The sequence below is a fragment of the Centroberyx gerrardi genome, chromosome 10 (assembly GCF_048128805.1).
Source record: "Centroberyx gerrardi isolate f3 chromosome 10, fCenGer3.hap1.cur.20231027, whole genome shotgun sequence".
NCBI lineage: Eukaryota > Metazoa > Chordata > Actinopteri > Beryciformes > Berycidae > Centroberyx > Centroberyx gerrardi.
In genome coordinates, this window is record NC_136006.1 from 11,360,234 (window position 1) to 11,379,856 (window position 19,623).

Sequence of the window (19,623 nt, forward strand, 5' to 3'; positions counted from 1 at the left end):
TGTGTGTGTGGTTAGACGGGACTATGCATCCATGATGGGGTCGAGGGCCATAGTCATCTACTCACAGTAGAAAAAAAATATTAACAACCAGAATTAGGTTTTTTATACAGCTAGATCTCTCTGGTTGTCAGGTCATTACAGGACAACAGATGGACTGTGTCTCTTACTCTTACAAAAGACTGCTGGCATCATTGTATAATTTGGATTATTGGATTATGGATATGGATATTTATTGATATTAGGCAACTTAAAATCTGTTTACAAATAGCAACATAATTGATGGTATAATTAGTGGTATTTTTTAAATATTGAGCAGTGACCATCAGGTAACAATTTTTCCCCAAAAAGGGAAAAGGCTTACAGCTTACAGATTTTTCGAACGAAACTCTTTGCATGTTATGAAGGGGACTGGAAGTTTTGGTCCGACTTGCTACCGCTGCAGCAAGTGACGGCTACAGCGACGAGGATGAGACAGTATTTTTAGGAATCGCATCCAGCAGCAGAAACTTTGCTCGAGCAGTCAAAGACACTGCACTGCTTCACATTAACTTTGCTTTAAATTAAATGCTGCTGTTGCAAGTGTTTTGTGAGATTGCTGCTATTGCCCACTTGCACGCAACATCTTTTTTGCATAAATTACATCCACCTGTTCTGTATTTATCCATATTTCCATCTGCTTTGGTAAAGTCGGGACACACTTCTGAACGTTTTGAACTCCACCACATTTCCCACGATGCCTTTCGACAACCCCAGAGAACGGGCGTGAACTTATTCCATTTAGCAGTGGGTCGTACATGACCAGAGTAAAGTTGGCCTGATATTGGATTTGAGAAAATACTTTTCTTATGTATAAACACACATTCAAATTTCAATAGCTCATTTTCCATATGAACGGGAGGTCACATAAGATAAGTATTTTTTTTAAAAAGTAGTTGTAAATTGTTCTTCCTCCACTAAACAAATGGTGTCATGTCCTACGAGGGGTGATAAAACTATCGATTTGTTTTATACGAACATTAAGGAGAGTTTTGTTGCAAAGTTGGTTCCCCCTTTTGGACGATCGGACCATAATTTGATATCTCTGACGTCCAGATATTCTCCTGTGGTTCGGAAGCAGCCAATTACATCCAAGACTGCGTGTGTGGTCGGAGGACGCTTGTGAAATGTTAAGAGGGTGCTTTGATTGCACTGACTGGACTGTGTTTTTAGATGACGGCAATGATCTGGACAGCATCTCTGACAAAGTCACCTGTTATATTAATTATTGTGTCGAGTCTGTCATTCCCTGTAAACGAATAAAAATGTTCCCTAATAATAAACCTTGGGTGACAAGGGAGGTTAAAGCTGCTATTAATAGGAAGAAAACTGCATTCTTTAGTGGTGACAAAGATAAGATTAAAATTGCTCAAAAGGAGCTGAAAGCAATAATCAAACAGGGTAAGCGTAAATATAAGGAAAGGGTTGAAGGACAGATGTCCAATAGTAATACAAGGGGCCTTTGGAATGGCATGAAATCTATTACTGGCTATGGGACCAGTAATCCCAGTTTCCTTGGTTCTGGGATAAATGTAAATGAGGCAAACCAGTTCTTTGCAAGGTTTGATGAATTTGATTTTTCTGCTTCTCACGAGAGCATCCTCTCATCTCTTGCACAGAGTAGTCCTGAGGACTGTAGCCCAGCTATTGTTATTAATGTTGATGAGGTTCGACAGCAGTTAAGGCGCCTTAAGGCCAACAAGGCAGCAGGCCCTGATGGTGTCCATCCACGCACCCTGAAAGTCTGTGCTGACCAGTTGTGTTCAGTCCTTCATTCAATTTTTTCTTTGTCTCTGTCTTCATCAAAAATTCCAGTAATGTGGAAAACATCTTGTCTTGTTCCAATTCCCCAAAAAAACAACGTGTGTAGTAGTCTTACTAATCTGAGACCTATAGCCCTGACATCGCACGTAATGAAATGTTTTGAAAGAGTTGTCCTGGGTCACCTGAGTAGACAGGTCTCAGTCTTTCAAGATCCCTTGCAATTTGCGTACAGGAAGGGTGTGGGAGTAGATGATGCATTACTTTTTATGCTTCACAGCATTTACAGCCACCTTGAAACAACTGCCAGCTCTGTTAGGATTATGTTTTTTGATTTTTCTAGTGCTTTCAATACAATTCAACCACACCTTTTAGCTAACAAATTAATGAATTTTAAACTGCACAACACAACTATCACTTGGGTCTTAGATTATCTCTTGTCTCGACCTCAGTTTGTCAGGCTTGATAACAAGTTTTCGGATGACACTGCCCTCGTGGGTTTACTTAACCAAGGCAATGACCTGGCCTACAAAAGAGAGGTTGAATCATTTGTCAGCTGGTGTGAGGCAAATTTTTTAAAACTGAATGTTGGGAAGACCAAACAGTTAATTATTGATTTCAGAAGGAAGAAGGAGGAGGTCTTCCCAGTGATAATTAAGGGTCAGCAGATAGACTATTCTTCTTGAGGAAGCTTAGATCCTTTGATATTAGCAAGAAGTTACTTCATGTTTTTTATCAGGGAAGCTAGTGTCCTCTTTTATGCTGTGCTCTGCTGGGGGGGCAGCATCACTGCGGATGATAAAAAAAACAGGATCAATAAGATGATCAGAAAGGCTGGCTCAGTGATTGGCCTTACCCCAGACTCACTTGAGGTCACTGTAGAAAAGAGAACAAGGGCCATCCATCCATTACACAGTGTTTTTAACGGACTCAGAAGCTCCTTCAGTGAGCGACGTGTCTGTCTGATGCCTCAGTGTTCTGCTGAACAACTCAGAAGGTCTTTTGTTCCAGCAGCGGTCAGATTTTTTAATGAGCACTTTAAGATGTGGTCTAGATCCATAGCACCTTTCAGCTGTTAATCATGTCTCAAATGGCTTTTTATGGTGTTATTTATTTGTTGTGTACTGTGAATGCATCTTGATCCATAGCACCTTACAGCTGTTAATCGTGTCTCAAATGGCTTTTTATGGTGTTATTTATTTGTTGTGTACTGTGAATGCAATGTCTATATTGTTTGTTGTCTGTATGAGTTGATTTGGTGGCAAATGAGTTTCCCCACTGGGGATTAATAAAGCTGTCTAATCTAACCACAAATGAATTCATTAAGGTTCTTTTACTGTTTTATTATTGAAGGTTACTGAAGGTGAAAAAACAAATATCCACCCAATATCCAATATCAAGCTAACTTTACTCCATGTGAGAAAAGACGAGAGCGCCCTTACGCAAAACGCAACACATCATGGGGCTGCATTGCATTATGCACTAATGAGGCTACTGTGCATTAATTGGTATCTCTACCTCTTCTGCAATGGATTTCTCCCTGTGTGAAGGTTGAATGTCGGTGCAAAATGGTGAGAAGCCCCTGCTCATGACACATGTATTGCAGTTTTTCTTAACATGACTTTATCACACAGGTGATTATTGAGTTTAATGGGGACTCTTAACACTTTTAAATTTTAAAATGATATAAACGTGCAAGAAGCCTGAGTGTATGTCAGTGCCAGCCTCACTACTCTACAGCAGCAGTGCCGAACACTTTGGCTGGGTGAGTGTTGGCCATCCTGCCGACGCTGCACTAAATGCTAATTACAGTAATGGAGGTGTGAGAGAAACAGGACGCAGGAGAGCAGGACGCCACGGGTTGTGTTCCCAAAAACATCAGGCATCAGGAGTGTGACCACCGTATACACACACACACACACACACACACACACACACACACACACACACATTCACACACACACCAACACCAAGACTTGGATGTGGGCATCACAGCTAATGGAATTTAGCAGGAGGCTCAGTGTGCATGTCTGTATGCAAAGGGTTTTTTGCAGTTTGACAATGCAAGCATATAAGTTTATGTGTGCATGTGCGTGTGCGTGTGTGTGTGTGTGTATCAGGGTATCTGGTTCACTGCAGGAGTGATTTACTTTTGCTCACTACAGGAGTGGAGGGACAGCGAGAGAGAGCGAGAGAGAGAGAGAGAGAGAGAGACAGAGGCAGAGCTGCCAACATTGTTTTATGTTGTGTTTTTTTTTTCCCCAACACCTCATTTACCCTGGGAACGATAAACAGATAAAGTCCTCAGAGAGACAGCTTGGTGCCGTCACCTGAACGCCACTGGGCGCTCAGCCCTCACTCAGCAACCTGGAGTGATCAGACTCTTCTCAAGGCAGCGCCGCTCCTCTACGCGACAGTTCCTTCCTCCCAGCGCCCAGCGGGAAAATGGAGGCTATTTAAGAGGAGGGCAAGGAGGGTGGTAAATGTCTCCTCTTGTCAATAACACCACCTGTCTCTGGGCCTCCCTGGCTCTCCAAGGTTAGAACAAATGCTCTAAGCTGTTTGAAATGCTAAACAAAATCAAAGAAGAAGAATGCGATCTTTCATCTTAAGACAATCTTACATATTTTCTTAGGTGAATGGTTCATCTCGACACAAAAAGACTAGACATAGGGACATACAGTATGTGCGCACAAAAACACACACACAAACCAAAAACTCCTAAAATGGAAATTGGGCTATTGCTGATCACCGTGCCCTGTAATGAATCATCCCTACTCAACAGAGCCAAGGTTTTAGGTTTCAAATGGGTTGGAGGTAAGAGAAAGAGACAGGGAAAGAGAGAAAAAGGGGATAGAGGAAAAGTCCAGGATCCCCGGCTATTTGAGCTATTCTAAAAATAGCTGAACTTGAGCAGAAATAGGAATGGTACTCCTCAAAGACCTGAGAGAATGAATCAAAAAGTTTTCCACTTCCATGTAAAGCTGAAGCCTAGGGATGACGCAGGTTAGGGTCAGGTGCCTGTGTAAGGCACACCGCCGCTTATGATCTATGGCTCGCATGCACAATGACACTTCTTCATTACTGAAACGATTGGTAATGTTACCCCTCATTTGGCCGTCACATCATTGTCACTGGAGCAGCTCCAGGCTTTACAGAGCCTGTATCATGTGGTAAGCAGACTCCATCTGAGGTATGATGCTGATTTGGTCTGGCCTGTAAGATATTAATGGCTTTCATTGTTGGGATGGTTGGATTCTGTGGAAGAAGAATGGAACCAGGAAATGCTTGTCCTGCTGCCAAGCGTGCACCGTGTACTTCGCCTCCACCGGAAACCTCTCTTTAGCGTGCTGGCTTTTTTTTTGGTGACGGAACAAAGGACACAGTCGCATGCAAGTCTGCACTGAAAGCTTAGCATGTTTTTAGTGCTCAGGGAACCAAGCACTGTAAGGTAAAAAAAACATATACCAAAAAAGCACTGCACTTCAAATGAGTTGTTAATAGTAGGGCTTTGCTAAAAAGGGGCATGTATGCTCAGCTTAGTGCAAGTTAAATAGCTGTCGGCTGTGAGTGTCTTGGCAAATAATCTAATAATAATTGTTAGTGTTTTCTGTGACTGTTATGGAAACGGAAAAGCCCTCTAATGTTTTAGCAACATGCTTTATTGAGACAGTAAAGGGTTTGGAGTATAAATATGTTACATGTCATTAGTTTACAGTCTTGTAAATCTAACCAGATGATGCATTTTTGAGAAGTGACTACACTTATCTATTATCTATATTTATCTAACAGAAAACAAGCACAACATTGCTACCATATTCAAGTGGTTAGGGGACAAATGTGCCAACGATCCACAAAATACACAAAATCCCAAACAAGTTTTCACTATCTCGACTTCAGCTACTGCTATGAACTCAAACAGCCAATCCCAAGGAGTTTCTCTCCGTAAAACTAACCATGATTCCTTGCAAACATCAAGTACATGGAATAAAGGTAACTCCTTCATATATTTATAATGAAATATGCAAATAAAAACAGCAAACTTTTATTACCAAAAGACATTATACAATCCATTGTTATAGTTATACATTACCATCATGAAAATGACTCTTCCACAGAGAGAGAAAGCTTGCATATGCGTCCACTGTAGCACTATGGGGAGCTATCTCACTGATGCTACATAATACATAACAAGTAGTCAATCAATGCTGTCTGCAGTAATCAACATGGCCATCAGCTGGCCTCTAAACTTTACTACCACAGTCAGTTCAGATGTGCAGTTTCACATTAGCTTATCAAAATTCTTCAGTCACTTACCCAACATCAGAAAATGTAGATGCTTCCCAGAACTGCTGCCAAGCAAAAACAAGAGGCACTTGAGCTGCCTAATGTTCCGCCATAATCACCATGATATATTAAACATAACCAGTTATGCTAATGATGTAATTAATTACTTAACACATTAATTAGCAAATATTTCTATGTCAACATACTTGTCTACACAAAACACCCGGGTAGTATTAATATGAACTCTACCTTAAAGCATTTAGGAGCTACAACAGTTTCAGGAAAATTTGTTTTTTTCATTAATATGGAAATGTATTCATGTTGCAGTAAGGTGCTCTAAAATCTAATGAGATCATCTGCTCTATAGGGGGAACCTGCGGCGTAGGTATGAAGTTTCTGTCACATATTGTTCTCAAGTCATTGTGTTGACAAGAATGTGTCTACACGCAGACACACATACACACACACACACACACACAGACACCACCATGACAACATGATGTCCTGCATACCATGCACCATGGTGGCGGCACATAAAAAAAAGCAACCTTCTCAGGGAAACTGATGTGCACACAGGCAATCCAACAAGCCCAAAACCCCACACTGTCTGACAAATCTTAAAAAACAACTCTTAAAAAGGGATGAACAATCGCACATCTTTCATACTCCTGTCCACATAATCTGGGCAACCACAGAAAAGACAGAAGCTTTGATCAGTAATCAAAACCTTCCGTTTTCATTGTCATTGAAAGTGTGCATAAAAGATTTGTTAAAGTGGTTATGACGAGTCCAACTGGTGGGAGATGTGTGATTTTTGCCTGAGAGCAACTTGCATAGCTGTATTTTCGTCCAACAGATAGCACAACTTAGACTTAGTTAAGACGAGCGAAACTGTGACTCTGATTGAGTGAAAGGGTCATTTAATATAGTAAATATTGTATAAACCTAGTCAATGTTGCATGGCAAATCCATTTAGTAAAAGCTTATCAAAAACTAAACCACTAGGCTGCATATTAAAGCTCCATACTGCCATACTGATACAATATTAATAAGTAGAAGATCAAATGAAAATGTATGGCATGTGAAACATAATCACTGATTGTCAGCATTATAAAGTAGGCAGATAAAGTGAGACTAAATTTTAAAGATGCATTCCACGATCAACAAGACAGGTCAGTTTCTACAGACACACGCAGTAATGATGCTGACCTGGATTTCACCAATTCAGTAGTCAAAATGTCCCGTTGTGATTTTTTTATGTGTTGGCCTATCAGGCCTGGTGGATATAGTACCTTATGCCCCCCTCCATCCCCCGCATCATATACCCTCTTCTGTTTTTTCCTTTTCTGTTTGCTCTCCTAAAAAAAAAAATCAAATAAATCCCTTGTACTTCTCTGCTCAGCTATTTCTATTTGTACCTCTTCTCCTGACACTTGCCTCTTTCATGATCATTCTTGCATCACAGGAATATTGCTCTCCTTACGACTGGCTTGTTTGAAATGTTGGTGATCTAGGAATTCGACTGTTGCCCTCATTGTAAGTCACTCTGGATAAGAGCGCCAGCTAAATGCCTAAAATGTCATTGTTCTGAACTCACCGTTCCACTGCGCAGTCAAGGAAGAGGTGGTTTTATTTTCCAATCCTTTGCAGTCCTAAAGCAAGCTGCCACACACCATGCCTGCAGGAAAAAAAGGTAGAAATTCAGTATATATCATATTTATGGCTGGATTTTCAAAGCTTAAGGCATTTAAAGTACATACAGTATTCTACACGGGCGCATATGGCATCACCATGCTAATATCCCAAAAGTAAATGTGATTTTAGAAACACATTTGCAAAGCATTCAAATTCAACAGATGGTGCAAGATATTTGCGTATTTATTATTTTTTTTGTGATGGCAATCTGGTTACGTGTGACTCAGTATAAAACCCTCTGTAGTCAGTCAACACTGCTTTTAACTGTACAGGCAAAACACTGCTTGACCAGCATCACACACAGCGTATATGATTTGTTACACTAAGACGACATATGGAGATGCTGGAGAATCAGCCTGAAGTAGCACTGAAAATAAACAGGGTCTGGAGGAGCTCACAGATCACCACGCCATCAGAGGGAACCACTGGCCCACGCCCCTGTGACCCTGCCCCTGGCCGTGTGACTCCAACCAGCACCCACAAAGCAAGACCACAACACAGCAGCTTCCATGACCAAACACTTAAAACAGAGTGGCAGTAAACAGCCAGGATGCCCAAGGAGATGTGGGAAAAGGGAGCAGATGCTGTCCCATTGTCCAATCGCATTAGCGGGTGTGATTGCATTATGAGAGGCACAAGGAGAAAACGGGGTATCTTGAAAACAAAAACGGAGGTTGCATTGGCAAGGGCTAGCACCGACTGACTGAATTTGAGTGGCAGGCTTCTAAATGAATCAATCAAGTTACTTGCCCTGTTCCCCAACCCAGCCAACTCTTCTACTGCAGTGACAAGCAGAGAAATGGGCAAAAGATACAAGTTCAGGCATCATAAGCACTGCAACGGCGCTACGGCATTAGCAGCATTTGATGATGACATCATGTGTATGAGGTATGTGTGAGGTGAGGTAAATGAGGTGAGTGATGAAGAATCATGTACCAGGGTCATAATATCCATTTGAAATCTTTGGTTGTAAATGTAACACTGCATTACACAACTCCAATCAAAAAACAAAAGTGCATTTCTTTGCATTAAGCCACAGGCCCTAATATAAAAAAAAGAACTAAATAAAAAAGAGACTTTAAGTGAAACAGTACAGCTTAGATTCAAACAAAGCAGCTCCACACTGAAGTGAGTTTGTTCATCCCATCAAAAGAGGCTAGTGGGGTGAGTGTTGCAGACCATATGGTATCTGCTTGGGCATATGGGCAACTTGGTTGGAAACAGACACACTCCATCTATTGCATCTTCTAACTTCCTGTGTGTGTGTGTGTGTGTGCGTGTGTGCGTGCGTGCGTGCGTGTGTGTGTGTGTGCGTGTGTGCGCGTGTGTCTGTGCGTGCGTGTGTGTGTGTCTCCATCATCTGTATTCAAGACATCTGCCAAGGTGCTCTTCTCCTCTCTGAGCTGCCATGAGGATTTCTCTTACAACAGAGTCACCTTCCTCAAAGTAAGCCTCAATTTCCATATTTTTCCACGTCACATGCAGCGTCTGTTACTATCCATGCATGTCTTTCCCTGTAAAAATCTAGTCTAAGACCAGCTACAAAAAGCTTTTGATCTTACTTTTGATCTAGCTATTTAACCGCTTTTAGCCTGGGGTGCAACATGTTAAATTACCTACATAAGTCAATACTGTTTCTATACCAATGCCATAATTCAATATATCCTTATCTAAGAAAGTTAAATACTGCATTTGCACACATGCAAGCACACACAATGGCGTGGTTGTGCTATAAATTTAAATAAATACATAGTAATACAGATTTTAATAGCAGGCACCCACACACTAACACAGCAGTGTCCATGAGAATAAGCCTAATTTCATGAACACTTTTCCAACAAGAAAGAGTATCTGCATATAAATGCATATACATTCTTTTTAGTGCTTACAGGCCTGCATGAAGCTCCATGCTACACACATACATACATGTACATGTGCTATTCCTAGTGCTTACAAGCCTGCAAGCATCTATACGCTACAAATATTCTCACAAATGAACATGCCTTATATCAGGTCCACACTTTAGCTCTTCATATTTACAGTAATGTATCCAAGCTGTAGCTGGCCCACAGTTCTCAGCATTGATATTGATGAAACTGACATTTTTTTGCTGAATGGCCCAGAAAAGGCCCATGCAGGCAAGTCTTAATCCATTCAAAGAATCCAAAACGAGAGTAAATGAGGAATGTCCTTGACACAGTGTTCTCACATTTGCAAACCCAATGCGGCATGCAGCAGCTTTGTAAATCACTTCATTTGTTAGCATCCCTTTTCGGCGCAGAGGTGTGTGGCTGGCTGTGAGCTGAATGCAGCAACTGAGGCAGACAAAAGGATGACAAGAAGCTCGCACTGGGATGGGAGCGGCTACTTGTGGGAGCTTTGGTTGGTTTCTGTCCTAAGAGGGCAAGACTGGTTACAAAGGTCAGTTGTCAGTTGTCAGCTGTCAGCTGTCGTGAGTCACCTCGTGGAGAGCCAGAGCGGGACTGACCAAAGTGATGCAATAGACGAGGAGGACAGGATGGCCTAACACTTAAAGTGAAAATGTTGCCTTTCCACAGGTCAGTGGAAACTGTGAACATCGTGTTCCCCAGAGCAACGCTGGGATACAGACTGACTGTCCTCTGTGTGACAGAGTAAGGACATACTCTATGTGCATGCTGCATGTTACTCTAACAGTAGTTATGCTAAAATGATCTTGTGGTCTATCTACAGTATTCCTTCACACTGATACAATATTTTTTGTGAGTAGGCTATAGGGCTGAAAGATATTGTCTGCTTGTCTTATCCTGATTTTTTTTAGAACTCCTGTCTCTTAAGCACTTAATTGCAGCCTCTGCGATTTGGAAATTGCAAATTTCCAATTTTTTGATTAATTGTTCAGCTCTAGTAGGCTATATCTACTGGAGATTAAGAACACTCAACCATCACTATTGGCTGCTTTAGGGAATCTGTCAACACCACTAAGTGATTGCTATATTCCAAAAAGGCAAAGTAACATGTCTTTCTGTGTCCAGGGTCCTACGTTACGCTGCCTTGCCTTGTAATTATCCATATTCAGAGAGCTGAGGGAAAAGGCCTGAGTTTGGAGGTTGCCTGCTTTGATGCTTCTATGGAGATGTGCATGCTAAAACATACAAAATGCAAGTGAAATCTCTCTTTTACACCATCAAGCAGCATTATTTTGCTGAAAATGGAAGGGGATAACCTTGGTTTTACCCCAGACATGCCCCCCAGTAATAGCAAGGAGTATGTATTATGTGGTTGAGGCTGACAGTCGTTTTCACCCGTGCTAAGTCTGCTACGAAAACCACAGCATCTGCAAATCCTATCGAATGCACTTACTGATTCAGTGATTTTTGCACAGACTCGGCATTCTTGCTCACTAAAGCTGCAGCTCTACATGGGCAGCCAAACACATTGGCAGATGCCAATCTTGATAAATTAGAGACAACAACCAGTAAGCTATTTAATGTTAATGAATCAGGAAGAAAAATGCTTAGATTGTTGATTCTTAAATGAGCTTTGCACATCTTCAAGCCGCTTAGTTTGTGAAACCTGGTGACACCTGGTGTTCAAGTGCCAAGTGTTGTTAATGGAGCCTGCAATAAACTCATCCAAAACCTTTCAGCACATAAATGCAATTAACCCTGTTTCCAGAGCCTGACACAACGTTTGCTTGGATTCTTGACCTCAAATGACCAACAAGCAAAAACCTCTACAATGCTCTGTTTTTCTTCTTTCAGTAATTACCCAATTCAAGAGATACTATTACTAGCCTGAAGCAACGCGGACCGCGCTATTAGTTCATCATTGGGTTCTCGAAGTCTCATTAAAATAAGTGACCAAGACAGAAGGTTGGATAGCACCTCCCATGTCTCTTTTCGACACGGGTCAGAGTGTGTTGTAATAGCCTGACTCTTTATAACCCGGTCAAGCAGAGACAATCAAGACATCACAGTCCTAATGAGCTGAGGGCTGCTGTGTCAGCAGTTTTGCCGTATAGTGTCTCTTGGTACAGACAACCACAAAAATGCTGTGTCACAACAATCCTGAGAGCAGAAGAGAGTTGTGCTCCAGACCTAATAAATATATTGTCTTTATACAATTTCCACCCCAAAACATCCATATTGCTAATTCAGGGTAAAAGGTTGATTTTCTTTAAGCTTGGCAAAAATTCAACGATACCAATCTCAAGAAGGTTTTATCTTGCATATTTAAAGAAAAGTCTGCAGACCAAACTGATAAAAATACAATCAGTTACACTCTATGTCTCCTGACGGACTCTTTTTCATGGAATAATAATCACTAAAAGTAGCATTATCTCATTCCTATGTATCTAACATCATTCATATTTAATGACAGCAGAGATTTTATAAGTCTTTCCCGTTCAAAAAGGACGCAGGGAAAAATGGTGATAGAAAGGTCAAGAGTATGAGTAAAAAGATGAAAGCATGAAAAACCATGGTTACAATTCATACTTGCATGGAAATTTTGTCATCCCATAATACCGTAGCATGTTAAGTGATTGTCTTGATTGTGAGACACACAGACACACAAGAAAAAAACATCTTTTTGCAATTGTTATTAGATTATCAAGCCTGATTTGGAGGAGGTCAGGCTTACATTGTGATAACAATTGTCAATAAAAGCAATGTAGGGACATGGTGAGTAAAAGAAAAAAAAAAAAATGGTACAGCCAGACCTGCATTATGTTTTCCGGCCTGTGGGACACAAAACATATCGGATCCTTTCATAACAGATCTCAAAAACCACTTTGAAATGGCAAGTTCATAACTTCTAGGGTTAAACATGTTTACCACTTGCCAACATAACACTTAGATTCTATATTTATTGGTAAATATCCTTCCGGAAAAACTAAATGTAGTAGACAGATCTGTTGAGGTGCCGCCCTTGTTGCAAAGTGGTTCAAATGGTTGTTCCTTGTCGTTTGTTCAGTGTGGCTTCCAAGTAGCACTGACATCTACAATTAATCATTTGTGGCGTTTCATTGATGAAGGAATTCCCCATTGTGTAATTAGTACGGTACGACCACTCTCATTACTACTACTAGCCCTACAATTACCACATTTCTTGTCACTTCTGGGCAATTTTTCTGTTCCAGTTTGCTCTGCCTTCAAATCTTTCATTATGATGCTATTGGATTCGACATCTTCCAGCCCAAATACGACTCAATCAATAAACTGCAAACTACCTTGAGATTTTGATGCACTGAAGAGAGTGACCTTATTACCTTAAAATTCCCCTGGCAGAAATACAACTGACACATTTCAGAGGCTAAAACTGATAGGGCAGATGATGCTTTGATGGCGATAGATGACTGCAACAAACCTTTTCACGCTTCAGTGGCATTGTGCAGCTGGCATGACAGTTGATGGCTAATTGAGCGTGTTGGCTGCCAAAATGCCTTCACTTTCAAAATTGAGATCAGGGGACTGGAAGGCGAGTGGTAAAACGACTCGGGCCAAATGCCTGTGACGGAAGATTCATACCGGGGAAGCCGGTGTGTGTCTCTAACCTTCAGACAGCATCTGGGTGAGGGGAAAGTGAGTGAATGAGCTAATGCCAAGCTATCTTTGAGAAACCTCTAATCACTCCAGTGGAGCTGCTCAGTGGCCAACAGTAGGAGACTGTGGTTATACTGGGCAGCTCCCAGGTGTGAATGTGTGTCACTGTATGAATGTGAAACGAGGCAGTGCTGAAAAATAGCAATGCATGCTCAGCAAACCCTCCCTGGAAATAGTTTCGAAAGAAATACGACACAATAAATGCCTCCTTCCTCTGAAACGAGGACCTGTCATGAAAGGTTCTTTGTTATGTCAAAACAATGTGATATAAATGCAATACCGATGCAACATTAGAATTAAATTAGATCATTTCTAATCAAATTGAGATTCATCATCAAACAAAGCAGTATGCCAAGCTTTCTTCCTGAAGTCAGAATGAACTTCCACAAGCCCCAAGCAAATTAATACTCAGAATTAACATTAAAGGGATGGAAAACATAGAAAATGAGCTATATGTGTTTGTGTGTACACGGCTTTTTATATGTGTGTATGTGTGACAGACAGAGAGAGAGAGAGTGGCAAATGTAGGAATGACTCAACTGCCTATCCATTTCTTCCTCCTTTCCCTGTCTCTAACCCCATTCCTGCTTTTCCCCTCCCCCTGCGCTTTTCTTGCTTGCTCATAAATAACATCTTTTGACACCTCTGTTGACAGCCTCGTACACTCTTCCAGTGCTCTGGTGCAGCAAAAGAAACACCAAATTTCAGCCCAACCCCCACAAGGAGGAGGGTTCAGTCTCAGTTGATCCTTGACTAAACGCCAAAAGAAAGCAATAATCAATAATATGAAGAGCCACGAGTCAAAGGCTGCTCATTGCTGCAGTTCAGAGACGTGGGAAAGTTCTTTTTTAAAACCATTTTTTCAGGGAAAGTTTGCTGAAGGTCTGCTCTTTTTCAGCAGTGCTCCGATTCAGAATCGTTGAAATTCATGGGAAAATTTATTTTACTTTATTTATCCAGGCTCTTTCACAGCAGCGCTAGTGCTCTGCTTCAAATTCATACAGTTCGACACATTCTAATTTTTGGAGCAGCAGGATTGCCGACCGGAGGGCCTGGGCTCAATCCTCCATGCAGCCATACCTGCAGAAGTAGCCTTGAGCAAGATACTGAACCTCCAGCTGCTGCAGCTGCCTGACCCTGCGCACCAACCAGAGGGTGAAAGGAGAAATCACCCCCTTGGGAGATGAATACAGTAGTGAATCAAATCAAATTCACACCCGGTGCAACTGAAATCTTCTACTGTTGGCCACTGAGCAGCACCAATGGAGCCGTTGGTTGTTAAATGCCTCGCTCAAGGGCACCTTGGCGGTAGCTGCTGAAGGGGAGCATTGCCCATTCGCTTCACCTGTCCAGATTTTCCCATGCCTGAGACTCAAACCGGCTATCTCCCAGCTCGCTTTCGAACCTTTAGGCTACCATTGCCCCCTTACAGAGCAGAATAGAACAGAATAGAGGCATTCAGTAGCATCATGGAATGGAAAAGCTCTGCCACATGAACACATAACAAGTAGACACCAATTAATGAGTGCCAAACGGTGAAAGACGAGTGGGTGTGTAAATAAATACAAAGCCCATAGAACACGTGTACAAAACAACATGGGGTGTAATAAGTTGAGGTAGTGCTTCTGAGCGGGCATATTGTTTGCCTCAGAGATGTTTTGTCAGTAATGACATTGGCAGAGACAGGACAGTTCATGTTACAATTATCAATAGCATTCCCCGCTCTGTCCTCATGTACCCTCCAAATTGGTTTCGGTCGCAGCGTGAATGGTGGAGGAAGCGAGCTTTGATATGCGATATCGGGGATGGAGACAGCCAGGCATTTCAGGAATAAATACTAGGATGTTGTGATGCACTTTCACACCATCAAAAGCTCCCCGGGCAAGACATGACAAGACACGGGCGAAACAGAGGAGAGAGCTGTCTAGCTATTTCAAGGGATGTACAAAATATAAAAGTCAACTGCTGAAGATAAATATTTTTGCTAATACACAGCCTCAAAATATCCTCATCACAGGAAGACAATACCTTTCCCACCGCATGCCGACTGCCCTTTTGGTTGGTCAGTTTGTGACTGTATGATAGGAATACATAAGCCGACCGACACCTCTTGCACTTCACAATCTTTGCCGAAGCAGCTATTGCTGTCGCACTACTACAGTAAAGTGAAATAACAGCATAACAACCATTCTTTACACCTAGTGATAATCTGTGATATTAAAGAGCAGCACTTGACATTACTGTAAAAGGCCAAATGTTAGTTGCCAGAGAGGAATACAGAGACTTCATAACAAATAATTGCGAACCCATCAAGGGCAATTATGTCTGAGAGTCACTTCGCATAACACAGCCTGACAAAGGCTACACACACACACACACACACACACACACACACACACACACACACACACACACACGTATACACACACCATCAGGCTAATTAGCCCTCAGGGTTTAGTACACAGTATAGATTATGAGTCACAACCACTCATTAGAAAGGGACTCAATAGAGCAGTTGCATTAAAAGAGGTCACTCTCGTTTGGCTGACTCCATCATAAACACTACAGTAAGACCCTATGGTCTCACTATGGGCACAAATCTGTGTGTGTGTGTGTGTGTGTGTGTGTGTGTGTGTGTGTATGTGTGTGTGCATTTGCATGGGACAAATAAAACAACACTAATCAGTTACTGGTTCACTGTTAACAGCATATGGAAAATGACGCCAAGGCTGTGGAGTTTTGCCAGCTGAGAAGTACTGAAAGCTAACTTTTATCGTTGTGTAAATGAGTGCGGTCATGCTTATCGTCCTTCAGTGACCTGACAGGCAGTTAGCATTCACACACTAAATACCAACCATTACCTACAGGGAAATTACAATATTAGTCATGAGAGGTCAGAATTAGTAGGCCCACAAACAAACAGATCTGACCTGCCTGACATCTCACACAACGTCCAGGATGTAAAAAAAAACACCACAGTGAGATAATGATATGGAAAAAGGATGCCTGTACAGAGGAGTGATGCTCCTTCCTTTATTCAATGTTCAACCTCAATTGATTTTCATACAGTTGAGTGTCAAACCAGTCAAACCAGTTGGATGAACCAGCTGCGGTCAAAATGTTGCTGAATAAACCACTAACCATATATTCACACTGCGAGCAACAGGATCAACAAGTCACTGGAAGTCAATTTATTTCCTTTACAGCTGAGCAACCAGGGAAACTTGCACCTGAAATTTAATTTGAGTATGAATTGACTGAAATGAGTAAAATTGCAGTCAATGCAGTCTAAACAGATAGAGTCTAAACAGATAGAGATTCTAGTCGGAGCCGATTCTCAACATGCGGCTTCTGCATCATTCAATTTCTTGAAAGATTTGGATTAGTGTTTTGTTTTAAAATTTGCAAGAGAGAAGACAAAAGTAAATCACTGAGTGAGTCTTGCCTTTATACTGAGGGGAATACAAATATCTTCCAAACATCACTTCTTAAATTAGGAGGAGTATCGTCAGGCTGAGTGTTTTCTGCCATGATGCCACTAGCAAGCATGTGTGTGCTAACAACAAACTGGCAGGTTAGTAGAGGAGCATCGCAAGAGCACCAGAGAATGAGGTCTATGGAGCCAAGGCATGAAGAGCCAGGGATGCGGTCTGTTCAATTGGCTGAAAAAAAAAAAAATCTAAAATAATAAAAAAAAAAAAAAAAAAAGAAGAAGCTGTTTTTGCCATATTCTGTTGGGACTTGAATTAATGGATTGTGTGATATTCAACTAAAATTTGATTATTGAAATTCATTCTTGCAGCCTATAGTTCACAATGTGAAAAAGTTCCTGATTAGCATGGTATAAGATAGGCGGACATAACAGACGGGTTCAGTTAGCCAACATCCTCTCAGGCCTGGAGGGTTAGCATCGCTCTTCCTGCTCTGGTCCCACATGTAAACACAGCCAGACAAGGCCTTGACCTGGATCAAATGTAAAACAGACAAATCAGGTCTAAACTGGATTCAGTCGTTCCGTGTGTCTGAGATATAATGACAACCGCCTCATAATGAGCAAAACCAAGGTCACAAAGACGACGATATACTCAGCGCAAGATAATGAGGTGTTTTATGATGGAAAAAAATTCACCAATTTACCCAGGGATTAATAATCTATCTAAAAATAGCATATTTAGGATGACTTGATGAAATGCAACTGGATTTAGCATGCCCTTGTTAAATAGGCAGAGCCATTCATTCAAAATTACTATGATGAAACCTGTCAACAGACAGGAATCTCAAGAATCAATCTTAAATTATGCCTTTTTCTGCATAAATCAAATCCAAAAAATCAAATAATCATACTAGAGATGCCCAAAAGCATTGGTTGCCTTTTTATCCTGTGAACGACTATTCAAATGTTTGGTGTGTTCCAAACAAAAATAATTAATCCCACTTTCATTGACTGACATCAATTCAGAATTGCATTTATTTTGGCGCAGCTCATTCATATTCAATGATTTTTGTAGAGGATACAACCTTCCCGAGTGAACATCATTCATGTCATTTTGACAGCCTATCAAACTGTGTTTATGATGATGTGTGACTTGAAGGGTTGGACTGAGTCCCTCAAACTAGATTTCTGCTGAGTACACCTAGTGCCGAAAAACCCAGATAACCTCAGAAAGAAAAGCCAAAATATGCTATCAAGAGATCAGAGAAAGTTGTAATTCCCTTTATGTTCTACAGTCAGAGGGAAAGGACAGAGCAGAGGGAGAAGCAGTGTGGGGATGGAGTTGTGTGCAGCAGGCTGTGACAAATAACGCTTGTGTAATGCATTCAAGCCGTACCACTAATTAAGGGATAGTTCTCTCTCTCTCTGGCGCTCTGTCCTGTGTTGAACATCAAGTGTGTACGTTTGCACGATTGCATGCGATTCCAACTGGGTGTAAACGATGTGCCTAGGAATGATTGTGTCAGCTTTATTAAGTATGTGCATGAAATTATTGATTTATGTGCACTTATGCAGGTCTGAGCGCATCTGCTGCTGTTAGCATGAGCTCACCTCCCTAAAGGAACCATATTGTAGCTCCCCCACCCACTTAAGTGAGGCAGAAGTTGCATTTAATGTGTTAAATTACAGCTGCGCCGTAACTACTTTATCGCCAATAGCCTTCCCAAGTACAAAAGTCTGAGTAGCTGCCAAATGCCGATAGAGAGCATCAATGGAGGGCATAGTTTGGTGTGTTTTTGAGACAGCAGGAGCAAACTGCCATAACATACTCAGCAGGTTTTCTTGCATTTTCAATTTCCATAATGCATAAAAAATGCAAGACAGAAATTTCAGGGAGCGACATTAAGCTATTGAAAACCACATCATCTGAAAATCTACAACCACAGTAACTATAGTTAGGCTAATTAAGACAATCCAGTGATACAGAAATTCCACACCAGAATTTGGTGCAGATAAGTTTATCCGGCTACGGTTTATGAAAATAAAAGCACATTGTCAGCAAGTTAGCTATTAGGGTGGAGTTAATCAAATCCATGAATAACTAACAAATCCATGATTGAGCCAAAAGTTATCAGTTCACATTTGTGTCGCAAAACTAAGGGTAACATACCGTACAGGTCACTTTTTGGACATGTATTGTTCTACATCTAATACACTCTTTTTCTCATTTCTAACTACACAGCTGTTAATAAGCCACCTGAATCCAGTGCCTTAAGTCAATATCAGCTCAATAACAATGGTCTCAATTAAATCCCAACACTACACTTCACAGCAGCGACCATTTTGTGCAGAACTCCAGCTGTCAAATACACAGCACCTATTTAATTCAATGGAGTCCTTGAGGCTGTCTGTCACATGGTCAGGAGCCAGAGGAGTATCTTTTGGCAACTTCAATACTCCAACATTGATTGCTGTAAAAACTTGGAATTAGATATTGATTGTTGTGCTCCTTCTCTGAGCTTCTTCTCTGTCCTGTTGTCAAAAAGTAAAAATGTGACTGTGGCAAGAGACTGTGCACTTGGTGCCCGAAATACAAACCTTTATTTTCTGAAAAATTTATGGGAGAATAAAGTTAGAGAGCGGTATGGGGGCGAGCCAGGGTTGCACACTAAAATGCTGGTCTTAGAAACAAAATGTTGGCTTTTGTAATAGGCTGATTAAAGGTTAACCTGACAAAGACCTATGTTGGATCAAGAAGTCAGAATTTTGGTCACAATGAATGGTGAAAAAGGTAGCCAACAGTCAAGGTCTTTACCAAACTTCTGC

The 19,623-nt window shown here is 41.3% G+C and overlaps 1 protein-coding gene across 3 annotated transcripts in view; it reads right to left on the minus strand.

The window, feature by feature from the left end:
- Positions 1 to 19,623, minus strand: part of adarb1b (adenosine deaminase RNA specific B1b) — a 132,343-nt gene that overhangs the window by 79,796 nt on the left and 32,924 nt on the right. For all 3 annotated transcript variants that reach the window (XM_078285958.1, XM_078285957.1, XM_078285959.1), the window contains one exon: positions 7,682 to 7,762. The gene's annotated coding sequence lies outside the window, so the exon portion shown is untranslated. The remainder of the gene's footprint in view (positions 1 to 7,681; positions 7,763 to 19,623) is intronic.